The sequence below is a fragment of the Tachysurus fulvidraco genome, chromosome 7 (assembly GCF_022655615.1).
Source record: "Tachysurus fulvidraco isolate hzauxx_2018 chromosome 7, HZAU_PFXX_2.0, whole genome shotgun sequence".
Lineage (NCBI taxonomy): Eukaryota > Metazoa > Chordata > Actinopteri > Siluriformes > Bagridae > Tachysurus > Tachysurus fulvidraco.
This window is the reverse complement of record NC_062524.1, coordinates 578,589-592,455: the sequence shown is the minus strand read 5'-3', so window position 1 is coordinate 592,455 and position 13,867 is coordinate 578,589. Positions and strand designations below refer to the sequence as shown.

Sequence of the window (13,867 nt, the reverse complement as noted above, 5' to 3'; positions counted from 1 at the left end):
GGATGCTGAGTTTGGGGTTCCGAGTCGAGGCAGTGAATGTGGGAGAGGGTTCCCCAGTTCAAGATGTGGCTGCTGGTCCAGTCCAGGTGGGGATTGTGTTTCTGAAGCCAGGGAAATCCCAGCATAATTGGTGCTTGAGGTGATGGAATTACCATGTAATCCACTCGTGGTGATGTTCGTCGACCGTCAGGTGTACAGGTTGGGTATGACTTGGAGAACAGACAGCGAGGGCTCAGTCTCGATGCCCAGCTGGTTGGCCAACTCCTCGTCCAGAAACTCTGAATCCGCTCCGGGGTCCATGAAGGCTGCCAGGCAATGTTCTTGATGGTTAACAGAGATGCGAATCTTGAGAAGTGGTTTGGAGGGAGCTAGAGATTGTGGGCTCATCACTGGCCCTTCCTTCAACAGCGAACCCTGCCTTTTGCTGGACACGAAGCAGCCATGTGACCAGCCTACCCGCAGTAAAGGCAAAGTCCCTGGGAATGCTGTCTCTCTTTTTCTGTTTGCGAAAGGTGTCTATGCCTGATTTCCATGGCACTGAATGGGACCGAAACCTCCAGAAACTGTCCCTTGCAATGAAGAACTCGGTGGGGCGCGTGGAGTGGGAGGACAGTGTACCTGACCAATGGTCATGGCTGGGGTACCATGAGTGGCGGGAAACCATTTTGGAGCAGTATTCATGGATACTTCAATCAATGCGAGGAGCCAGTGTGATCAGATTGTCCAGTTCCGGAATAGTTCGCAAGCGGCGAGTTCATTCTTGAACTCAGCTGCCAAACCCCTGTAGAAGGCGTCATATAAAGCAATGGCACCCCATCCACTATCTGCCGCAGCCATCCAAAAGTCCACTGCATATTCAGCTATGGAGTGATTGTCCGGAGATGTCTCTGTGTGGCATCCTCTTGGGGAGTGGTGAAGTCAAAAATCTTGCAAAGCTCTCTGCTGAACGCTTCATAGGAAAGGCAGAGAGATGACTGGCGTTCCCACTCTGTGGTTGCCCACCGTCTGGCCTTGCCAGTTAGCAGTGAGATAACAAGCCACCATGGAGTGATCTGATGCGGAAAAAAGGAATGGCCGGCACATCCCTGGTTCTCCGGAGAAAGGTTCAGGGTGAGGCATGTGTGGCTCCCGGGCTGGAGTTGATACGGCAGGGCTGAAAAAGGCTCAAGAGTAATGGATGAGTTCATTGGTGGCCTTCGAAAGGTCAGTTATCTGCTTATCATGGGACATGGTGTTCTTGGCCAGGTTCACGAGGAGGGACGTCAGGTCTGGTGCGTCTGCTGGGTACATAACTGGCCAGATGGTACTCTCAGGGTGGGCCAGAACAGAGGACTCAAATGTAGAACCCCGATATAAATAATAAAAGGTCTTTAATGAGCTTGACAAAATAATTAGGCAATACAGGCAAACACTCAGCATAAAGACTAGTCTCTAATTCAGTACAGAGGCAGGCAAAGAATACAGGAAAGGCAAAAACACAGAGTGAAAAACAGGTCCAATAATCCGGTACACAGGCAGGCAAGGTAATACAGGGCAAGTAAAAACACAGAAACCAGAAACAAACAGAGTCAAACCAGGCAGAACAGGAACAAGGCTGGATGAATCACATTGTACAGGGCAAGCTGAGAAGACCATCTGGCAAGGAACCATGTGAAAGCAGCGTCCTTATATAGTGCTGAACACCTAAAATGGCCACCGCCCTGGAAGTGAAAATCCAAGATGGCCACTGACTTGGAAGTTGTGTAGCAATCCAGGAAGTGTGGACAGAGTGCTGACAGCAAAACAGTGAACCGAGTGGCTGAGAAAAACAACAGATTCTGATGATGGAAAAGATGTGAGAGCTGTGAAAAAAAAAACCCGAAACAACAGCAGGTGACATCAACAACAACCTCCATAGATCAGAGCGAACATCTCACAATCCACCTCGAATAAGACTCAGAGAAATATTGAGACCATAGCAGAAGATACAAACTTCTCATGAGTAAGACCAGATGGGAATTGTACAGAGATGAGAAGGTTGGGTAACTAAGATGAACCAAAGTGCTGAAAGGACAAAGTATGGAGAAAGTAAGGATCTGTTCATGATCCAGAACATATGATCTCATCAATAAAACATAGTTCAGTCAGGACCACTTGAGTCAAAATAAAGACAATTCTTTGACATATTTACATTTTTTATTTGAAAGCTTATAAAATTTACCTTTGGTGGTATTGCTCTGTTCTGAATTCCCCATCCTTTTCATGAGCTCCATGAAAGCTAGTCAGGGAACAGCAGCAGCTTCTGGGGACAATCTCCCATTTAACTGGGAAAGCAGCAAGACAAATTCCCCCCACACAGACCATACAAGGCAATCGTCCCTGGCTCTTCCTGCTAACTGAAGAGCCAGCAGAGGATTAAAGCGAGCATTTCACTAGCCAATCTTATTAGTAAAATACTAAAAGAGCAGAGGACATGTTATTATCAGGCACGGAAAGCAGTTCCTTTGCCATTTACTAGCAACCACTGACCATTAAATCTCCCCCCTAAAACCAACGGAAGGCGCAGCATCTGTATACGATTCAAGGGCTGCAGAAGATTCCAGAACATCATGATGAGAAAAAAAAAAAAAGAAATCCCATACCAATTTTCCAAGGAGCAACCAGAACCTTTTTTAACGTTCCACTCCTGGTTCAGCTACGTACCTTTAGGGACAGCAGCAGAGGAGAGCTAGCAGCAGAGCTAGCTCAATCACAAACAAAACATGAGAAACCAAGTGCCTCCTCCCTGAATATCCCCTGAGTAGCCATCCCTCTAGGATCCATACAACAACCCGGGAAATTAGACTTCCAAAAGGCCCAACAAAAAAACCATTCTTAACTTCCTTTTCCAACAAAGAATCGACAATTTCAGTTCTTTAACAGCAGAAAGCAAATTATTATAGGCAAACGGATGAGTAGGCAAGCAACAAAAATGCCTAGCAGGCATGGCCTAACGTATCATAACAGCCTAGCGAGGCTCAGCACGACGCATCACAACAGCCTAGCGAGGTACAACATAGTGCAACATAACTTAACATGGCCTAGCAAGGCATAGCATAATGTATCACAACACAGCCTAGAGAGGCACAGCATAACGTATCACAACAGTCTAGCAAAGCATAACATAGCGTAACGTTACCTAACGGCCTAGCAAGGCACAGCCCTACACAACGCAACACAACATAGCCCAGAAAGGCATAGCATAACGCATCATAACAGCCTAGCGAGGCATAACATAGCATAACGTAACCTAACATAGCCTAGCAAGGCACAGTACAATGTATCACAACAGCCTATCGAGGCACAGCCTGATGTATCACAACAGCCAACATGTCACCTAACACAGCCTAGCAAGGTGCAGCACAATGCAACGCAACACAACATAGCCCAGCAAGGCACAGCACAACACATCATAACACAGATTAAGGGTCCTAGCATAACGCAACATAACGCCTAGCAAGGCATAGCATAACATATCATAACAGCCAACAAGACCTAACATAGCGTAATATAACATGGCCTAGCAATGTAAACATAACGTACCGTAACATAGCCTAGCAGGGCATAGCATAACATAACCCAACATAGCTTAGCAGGGCATAGCATAACATAACCTAACCTAACATATCTTAGCAGGGCATAGCATAACATAACGTAACATAGCCTAGCAGGGCATAGCATAAAGTAACCTAACATAGCCTAGCAAGGCATAGCATAACGTAACATAACATAGTCTAGCGAGGCATAGCATAACGAATCATAACAGCCTAGTGAGGCATAACATAGTGCAATGTAACCTAACCTGGTCTAGCAAGGCATAGCATAACGTAACAACATAGCCTAACAAGGCAAGCCTAACCTAGCATAACGCAACATAGTCTAGCAAGGCATAGCCTACCTAGCATAACATAACATAGCATAACATAACGAGCTGGCATATCGAGGCATATCGAGGCATAGCATTACCTAGCATGAGGTAATCTAGCCTAGTATAGCAAGCATGGCATGACCCATCGTGATTAACAATGCAGAAGCATAGCATAACCTTATCTTATACCATACAATAATATAACCTAGCATAGCATAGCATGCATAGCATAGCAAAGCATAGCCTAACGTAGCATAGAATAACAGACTGTACAACACGCCAGCCCTAAGGTCGCTTCCGGCTCAACAGACGCACCATTATACACGAACATGCGCGCCGTATAGATTTACCTTAAGTTCAAAGCGTCTTCAAACTTCCCTTTCGGCTCGAGTATACTAATAGTAATCACGACCTCTTATAGTTCCATATACATACACAAAAGGAGATAGCTTGCAGTTTAAACTCCAAATAGACACAGAGTTTAAATCGCAGTTAATAGCAGAGCTAGCTCAATCACAAACAGAACATGAGAAACCAAGTGCCTCCTCCCTGAATATCCCCTGATTAGCCATCCCTCTAGGATCCATACAACAACTCGGGAAATGAGACTTCCAAAAGGCCCAACAAAAATCCATTCTTAACTTCCTTTTCCAACAAAGAATCGACAATTTCAGGTTCTTTAACATCAGAAAGCAAATTATTATAGGCAAACGAATGAGTAGGCAACCAAGACACTCCTGCGAAAACCACGGATTAGTCCAGCTATTGAATAATTGATGAAGCAGCGGTTAGGATGCTTCTCAGTGCCTTTCCCAGCTTTGGAACATTTATTAAAAATAAATAAATAAATAAATAAATAAAAAGTAAAGAACAGAAACACAATACGAGCAGAGCCAGTAGCCATCGATTATCAATCCACCAGCTCACTATCTTCTTTCGCTGCAGAGCTTCTACAAGGAGGAGGGAAATTTAATCTAGCTTTTCATTTTCATTGCTGGCTAGCATTTAAGTTAAAAAGTTAGACCATTTGTCAGTAAATATTTCCTGCACAAAGTATCATAACAGCCAGCGAGTCCTAACATAATGTATCATAACGCCTAGCAAGGCGTGGCATAACGTATCACAACAGCCTAGCGAGGCACAGCATAACGTATCATAACGCATAGCAAGTCATAACCCAGCATAACGCAACACAACATGGCCCAGCAAGGCACAACACAACGCAACCCAACACAGCCCAGCAAGGCATCGAATAACGTAACGCAAAACAGCCCAGCAGGGCACAGCACAACAAAACATAATGCCTAGCAAGAAATTGCTACAGATAGAAAGACTATCTGTTCTAATACTCACCTAAAATTAGGTTCAATGAAGTTCTAAGTAAGTTCTAAGTGCGTAACACATCTAGATTTAAATATCAGGAAGTGACATTTTTTGTACTCAGATTCTAGTTTATCTTTTCCATCTCTCTTACATTTCCCATTCTTGCATGTTAACCAAACCTGGTTCAACCCGGGTTGATGTTTAATCATATTAATTTAGTCAGGTGATAATTAAAGTCTTATGAGCCACAATAGAATGATTGATGTTATCTCTACACATCTTGCTTTGTGCACAGAGACATTGTAATGCTGGAACATTTTTTGTCTCTTAGTTCCTGTAATGGGAAACTGAAATGCTACACAGAGACATTCTGTGTGTTTCAGACATATGTATACCACACAGTTTATCTATCAGATTCAGAAATACTTTATTAATCCCATGGGGGAAATTAGGTTTGTTATCACAGCTACAAGTCACCAAAATAAGAATATAGAAACAGAATTATATATAAAATGAGAGAAGAATAAGACTTACATACACTAAGTTAATATATATAAAATATTTAAATAACTATACAGATAAAGGTGTATTGTTGCACATTAAAATATGTTGTTGTACTAATGAATTGTAACAGATAAGAAAGATTTCCTGTGTTGCTCTGTGGAGCACTCTTTTTTTTCATACTCCTTTATCTGTCCAGGACATCACTCCTTTACTCCTGTATCTGTTCAGGACATCATAGAGTTGGTGGAAGATGTTGTCTGAGATGGTCAGAAGCTTAGACATCCTTCTTTCTGACACTAAAGTCATAAAGTCCAACTACTTTCCCACAACATCACTGTAGGACATCATCACCGACTCATAGAACAGCATCAACTTCAGCATCATCTTGCAGATGAAGGACCTCAACCTTCTCAGAAAGTAGACCGCTCTAGCTATTGTTGTACATGGCTTCAGAGTTATTAGTCCGGTCCATTTTATTAACTCTCAGGTATTTGTAATCCTCCACCATGTCCACAGAAACCCTGTGGATGGAAACAGGGGTCATAAGTGCCTTATACCTCCTCAGGTCAACCACTAGCTCCTATGAGCTACCTATCATACTATCTATGAGCTGCTTCTCTTTTACTCTGAACTGTACACTGCTCAATGACAGGAACTCAATCTGCATTAGTATAGATGCTTTTAGAAAATCAATAAATAAAACTCAGAAAACAACAAAAAGAACATTCAGAAAGTGATTAAATTGTTTCGTGAGTAAAGTATTTTGTTTTTGAGTAAGCCATGTTATAAGTGTACTCTACTGTTACCAGCTATTTCTCACGAATTAAATTCTATCTTAAATATTAATGTTCTAAAAATAAACTAAAATAATATTTCATAAGTAATTTAAAAATGGGCATAATTACATGTTAAGTCCTTTAGATGCATTGTTTAGTTAAATGCAGCTTTACCTGTCTGTTTAACCATTAGACCATTAAGTGCTTTATAGATTAATATTAGTATTTTATAATCAATGTGAAACTTGACTATAAGCCAATGCAGTGAGGATAAGATCGGGGTGATATGTTCATATCTTCTGGTTCTAGTTAGGACTCTAGCTGCTGTGTTCTGGACTAACTGGGCTTGTTTCTGCTCCTACTGGAACATCCAGACAGTAAAGTATTACTATAATCCAACCTATAGGTAAAAAATGCATGAACTAGTGTTTCTGTATCATGTCATGGGTTAGGGTTATTTATGTGAGCTGCAAATGAGAGACCTTTATCAATCATCACACCGAGGTCTTTCACTGCTGCACATGATGTAGTAGAAAGACCATCCAGAGTTTCTCTAATCAGAAAGCTTACTTCTGGCTGTCTGTGGTCCTGGTACAAGATCTTCTGTGTGTCAGAGTTAAGCAGGAGGAAGTTAGTAAGCGTCCACTGTCTGATGTCCTTCACACAATCTTCTTAAGCTGCTGACTCACATCTGACTTTTGATCTACAAACTGATATCAGTTAGATAAGACCTGAGCCAGGAGAGAGCTGCCCCTTTAACACCAACAACATGTTCTAGCCATAAAAAAAACATCAATAGTATCAAAAGCTGCACTAAGATCAAGTAACACCAGTAAAGAGACACAACCCTGATCAGAGACCAGTATCAGGACATTTACCACTTTAACCAGCGCTGTCTCTGTGCTATGATGAGGCCTAAATCCTGACTGATACATTTAATGTATATTATTCCTATGTAGGTCTGAACATAACTGCTGAGCTACAACTTTTCTAGGATCTTGGAGATAAAGGGGAGGTGTGATATTGGTCTATAGTTGGACAGCTGGGTTTGGTCGAGGTTAGGTTTTTTAATCATATTAGATAGCTGCTAGCTCAAAATATTTCGGCAAATAGCCAGTGCAAAGGGAAGAATTTATTCATTTCAGAATGATTTGATATCTACTGGTAATATTAGTTTAAAAAAAAACACATGGGTAATTGATCTAATAATGTTATCTAAAATTATTTATCAACATTTTTTGTTTGGTATTAAATAAATGGTCTGAATTTTTGGCCTGATGTTATCAATATTTCCATTATAATCATTCATGAAGTTGTTACTGCTACAAATAGATGGTGTGCACTTTTCAACAGTGTTTTTATTTATATAGTTAATTCTGCTACAGTATAAAATAAAATTGTAGGATTATTTTTATTATCTATAATAAGGCTGGAGAAATACACCAATCTAGAAGTGTTTGAGTTTTTTGTAGCTATGAATCCTTCAATGCTAATCAAAATACTGATCATTTAAGTTTGACACCATTTACGTTCCTATTTCCTAGCTGGTGTTTATTGTAAGTGTTTGTTGCCTTTTTGGACGCCTTTATCATTTGTAATGTTGCTTCCATATAAAACAGTTCAGCACAAGCCCAGACATTTTTACAGTCATGATTGAGGACAACGTCCCGTCCAGAGACAAGCTGTTTCGTGTTGAGGTTTTGTTCAAACCGACTATCGAAAATAACCTCTCTAATGAACTTTATTTTTTTTCCATTGGTTGTTGCATTAAATCTTACCCAGATACAATAGTGCTATTTTCTGATTGGCTATTGTGTAGCCTCTTGTTTTGATTGGCTGATAAGTGTCAGGCTCGACTAAGAATTCCAGGGGAGACGCGTTTGGTTCCTGCCTGTTTCCATAGAGACAGCGGTGCGGACTGATACATTTTGGGCACTGCGGCTTATTAAATATATGATAAATAGACAAAAAGTTTTTCTGCGTGAGAAATACAATGTGTGGTGGGAGAGTGGGAGAAAGGACCAAAATGACTGTCATTTGTGACACTTCACAGCCCTGCTGATTCTAAATAATCAGTCACCTGATCAAGTTCTGTGGGTCAGATGGTGATAAAATCATGGATGATAATTCTGGGAGACTGTCGGTAAATCTCTATGCAGTAGTGGACGTAAATGTACGTTTAACATGTTGACGTGGCAAATTGTAAATATCATGTCCGAAGCACAATTTAAATGATATGAGATAATGGTCAGAGAAAGCTTCTGATTGAGGCACTGTGACTATATTTTCTATATTTAATCCGAGGGTTAGAACGCAAACAAGAGTGTGACCTCCATTATGAGTGGGTCCTATTACATTCTCTGTTAACTTCTACTGAATCTAAGATGGAAACAACTGCTGTTCTCAGAGGATCTTCTAACTTATCAAAATGAACATTAAAGTCTCCAACAAGTACTGCTTTGTCTAAAGAAACAACTAGGTTTCTTGCTTGACGTCAAGCTTATCATGATGAATAATTGGGACACCTCCTCCCTTGCCTGTTAGGCGTGACTAATAAATATAACTGTAACTGGTCAGACAAGCTTTGTTTAAATAACTACATTACTTTGTTTAATAACTATGATATAAATTTATGCTAATAAGGCTACTAAAACAAATGTTCTAAGTGTTTATAGTTTTTTGTTTATCTTAGGAAGGAGACACAATCTCTATATTGTTATCCCTGGGTGACGACTCAATGCAGCTAGCAGAAGGTTGGATTAGCCTGCTTGTCTACTCCTAAGCTACATCGCCACGCTGCATTGGGATGAGGCCAGAGCATACTACAGCATTGTACATCACCTCTACATTATAACTCTTAGTAATCTCTGACTGACAGTCAGTGTTTTGTTAGTGTTTCGTTAGTTCCTATGTGGAAAACTACCTTCTAGTACCTTTGCTTCCCTAAGAACCTAAAATTACCTGCTATGTTCGGCACCCGGAATACACCTAACCAGTGCTGCTAGAGCCCTCTAAAGGCCTAGCTAATTTCACATGCATTAAGATGGAGTTTCCTATAACCAGAGCTCTTTAAGGTTTCTCAGCAGGTGCTTTAATAAGGAGAGCAAACTTGTTAGGCATGTGTAGCATGCCCCGCTGTGAGGGCTCTAATGCCGGAGTGAGGTCATTTATACTGAGGTATGTGTCCCTTAGTGACTCTTGTTTTCAGACTGCGTACGTAACCCTTCGTCTCTCCCACTAAGCAATGTGTCCTAGTTTGAACGGGCTAGTTTTGAAACACAAGAAAACACAAGATCAACTATCAGAAAGTAGCATCAGTACTAACAGATACATCTGAGCTGAAGTCTGAGAGACCCCGAGAGAGAGAGAGAGAGAGAGAGAGAGAGAGAGAGAGAGAGAGAGAGAGAGAGAGAGAGGGAGAGAGAGAGGCTCAGCACTGACTTCTCCAGCAAGGAGGTAAAGTGACAGAATAAAAAATAAAAAATTACAATTAATTGAAAAGAAATTGATAGTTTTATTATTTTTATTAACATTATATTATATATCAGAGTTGGTTTTACCATGAACGCAGGTGTCCTTCGAAGTCCTTCGGTCTTCTAACAAAGGATCCTCATCAAGTTCTTCTACCTAAACTACAGTATTGTTTCAATCTTTAGATGAAGGAGTCAGTCTTAGACCTTCTTGTCTTCTCAGGGTCCTCACAATGGGACTCCTTGTTTTTATTAAAAGCAATTAAATACAAATAAATGTGTGCAATATATGTAAATTAAAATAAAAATAATTAAATCTCCTTCAAATAATAAAACAATGTTAGAACAAGTCAAAGTAATTAAAATGCAAAGATAGTAACAAAACAAGAAACACTCTCAAAGTGTAAGCCTGCGTTTGTCCTCTGATGGAAAATTGATAAGCAATAACAACGTATAATACGCTGTGGTTCTGCCTAGAATAATGCAAACTTTCTTGATTTTCACTGGGACTTTTATACTGTGGTATTCTGCTTATTTTGGACTTCACTGGAAATTTTGACCTTTGCCATCTCAGCATTCAAAGTCAGGATCTTGTTGCAACATTGAACATCACACAGGCCTTCATACACTTTTCATTAAACAAAACCTATCATATTCCTAAGGTGTTCTTTTTCCAACTGTCTAGGTACAGTGTCTGTTTCAGAAGGCGTAGTTCTTAGCCTTCCACATTTCTTTAATGAAACATTCCATTTCAATTAGTTTCTCATCTCATATTTTCTTTTGTCTCCTAGACTTACGTTTCTCATTCCTTCTCTTTTTCTTGTTTTTCTTAGTCATCCTTATTTCACTTTGTCTTTTAACTGAAAAGTTAACCAGTGGTGTAGGTGTGCCTCTGTAAATCATAGTCAAGTTGACTGTTTTAATGTAACATGGATCTCCCATGAATCCTACAACTCCTCTTCCTCCCCAGGGCCTTCATACAACAGAAGTTAGAGGGTTACTAACTCTGCCTTAGGCATCTAGACTTTCCCCTACAGAAATGACAATATTCTAGTATCTGGATGCACCTTTAAAGCTGATTTACGCTAATGATGGAGAAAGAACTAGTAACCATCCTGCAGCTCACACACTGGACAAGCTGAATGTTTGTCATAATTATTGATTATATACCTATGACTTAATCAGATCAGATAAGATCTTGAATAAGATTCAAAGAGTGTTTAAAAGCATATGAAAAGTCAATTGTCCATAAATTGTTCAAATGAATCACCACAGCTGCCCATCAGAACATATCAAGCATTGTTTAAAAATACATTTGGCACCAATACAAGGAAGTAAATATGTGGACAAACCTAAAAACTGGTTTAGAACATTGTTTATGGATTCCTTAGTTTAACAGTCAAATTCTGCCCACTTTTACTTATAAAAGTATATAAATGATGTGGAGCACAAGGAAGCCGCTGCAGAGGGAAGTAGAGTAGGAGTAGCATCAGTACTAAGAGATACATCTGAGCTGAAGTCTGAGAGAGAGAGAGAGAGAGAGAGAGAGAGAGAGAGAGAGAGAGAGAGAGAGAGAGGATGAAGCTCAGCACTGACTTTTCCAGCAAGAAGGTAAAGTGACAGAATAAAAAATAAAAAAATACAAATAATTGGAGAGAAATTGATAGTTTAATTATTTTTAATAACATTATATATATATTTTTAAATGTGCATTAATCCAAAAAATACTTGTATAATTTGTAAGTTTATTAACTGAGATGTTTTTCACACAGACATACACAATGAGGTGTCTAATTCCACTGTGTGTGTTGATATTACAAGGTAAGATTCTGATTACATATTATTAAATTATTAAAGCAAAAATGACCTAAAACTAACACCCCCTTAACCACCAATATCACATTGTTTTCAATTGAATGAGTCCCATTATGTATAATTAATGTAAACATTTTGTGTTGTGTTTCTAGCATTGGGCCAAAGTAGGAGCCAATCAACAGGTAACAAAATTTTAATTCCAATTTTAACTATTGACAATATATAATATATAAAGAATATAAACTCATAAATTCATTAATGATGGTTGTAAACCTTATGCAGTGGAACAAACAACAGGGGAAACAATGTATAAGTAAAATTCAATTTAGAATGCTAAACATTGAAAATATACATTAATGTTTATAATATTTATATATTTATTTGGGTTTGTTAATCTATAAAGTGATTCAGTTCATTAATTGATTGACATGTTGAATGTTAAAATATAACTTTGGAACAAAAGTAACAATGTTTATAATTAAAGCACATCCTGGCTGTCCAATGCTTTTAAAACTCCTCAAACTACAAAGAATGGCCATTATTAGGTCTAACATTAGGATCAGCTTTTAGTGTTAAAACCTAAAATACATTAGGTGGAGTCCAGTGGGGTAAGTGCACGAGTGTTACATTGATGGGGTATTAAAGAAAGGGGGTAGGTCAATGAAAAGGTAAGTCTTGAGGGAAAGATATACGTTTTCCTACAGTGAAGGAGTATTACAGAGAGTAATAATAATAATAATAATAATAATAATAATAATAATAATAATAATAATAATAATAATAATAATAGCTTAACCACTAATATTTATACTACATACAAGGCTAACCACAAATACCCCATAGCTGAGTGCTTCCTATTAACTTTCCCATAGCCATATACCATCAGGGAATGTATAAGTAAAGATGCATTATAATACATGAATGTTACAGTGGGGTGATATTATGGTGGCAGAGTGTTACAGTGAGGGAGTAATACAGTGTGTGAGTACTATAGCTATCCAAAGTTATCCAGAGTGTCTTACATTTTAATTTATACATTTGAGCAATTGAGGGTTAAGGGCCTTGCTCAGGGGCCAGCAGCAGCATCTTGGTGTACATAGGATTCGAACTTATGACCTTCCCATCAGTAATTTTGGGATGTGGCAGCCCAGTGGTTAAGGTGTTGGACTACCGATCTGAAGGTCATGTCCATGTTCCACTAAGATGCCACTTCTGAGCCCCCGGCTTTTTCATAATAAGTAGGACTAATTGCCCAATACCTTTTGAACTCTTTAAATGACTATTTTAAAGTCTGACATAAGTCTGAGTGTTACAGTGAGGATGTGATATAGTAAGGTAGATAATTAACTATAGCATTTAACTATATAAATATTTAACTATTGACTGCAAATAATTACATATTAACTATTTGGTTTATATTAATATACTTAATTATATATCATATATTAACTATATATTGATTAATTAACTGCATCATATGCTTTATTAATGTGTAATAATACAATATTTTTACATTTTAAAATAATGTTTATATTAATATTCATTTTGACTATTTAATGTTTTGTGTATCTGATCTGCTGTATTAGGTCCCTTTTACCCTTATGGAACTGGAGACATTGTGAATGCACGGAGTGATGATGGAAGTTCATCTCTTATTGTTCTTCAGCAACCATTTATGTATTTTGGAAGTTCACACAACCAAGTGTTTGTAAGCTACATTTTTTTTAGTATTTGGTCAAGCTAGGCCATGTGTGAAAACATATCCCATGGGCCAGAACCATCCATATAAGGGTTGTAATCTGGGCTTCAGGTTCATTTGATTTGATATTAAGTTGGCAGAATGTGGTCCAGATGTTCACCATTAACAGCTATAGATGTCAGCGCACTCATCCGAAGCTCACCTTCGCGGCGCACTCTGGTGACGTCATTCCCTGTCGCATGACTTTTATACTCGGCACTGCTATTTAAGCACGCCATTCATGCTAGATTCTCGCCAGATGATCTCTCGTCACTACGTCGCTTTGTTGAGTCACTCCTGCCAGCCTCCGGTCCGAGTGTTATCTGTGCCTCGCGTTTTCTATTTCCGTGTGGAT

At 39.1% G+C, this 13,867-nt stretch overlaps 1 protein-coding gene across 2 annotated transcripts in view; it reads left to right on the top strand.

The window, feature by feature from the left end:
* Nucleotides 1–13,867, top strand: part of LOC113653753 (interferon-induced very large GTPase 1-like) — an 859,689-nt gene that overhangs the window by 291,686 nt on the left and 554,136 nt on the right. The window lies entirely within an intron of this gene.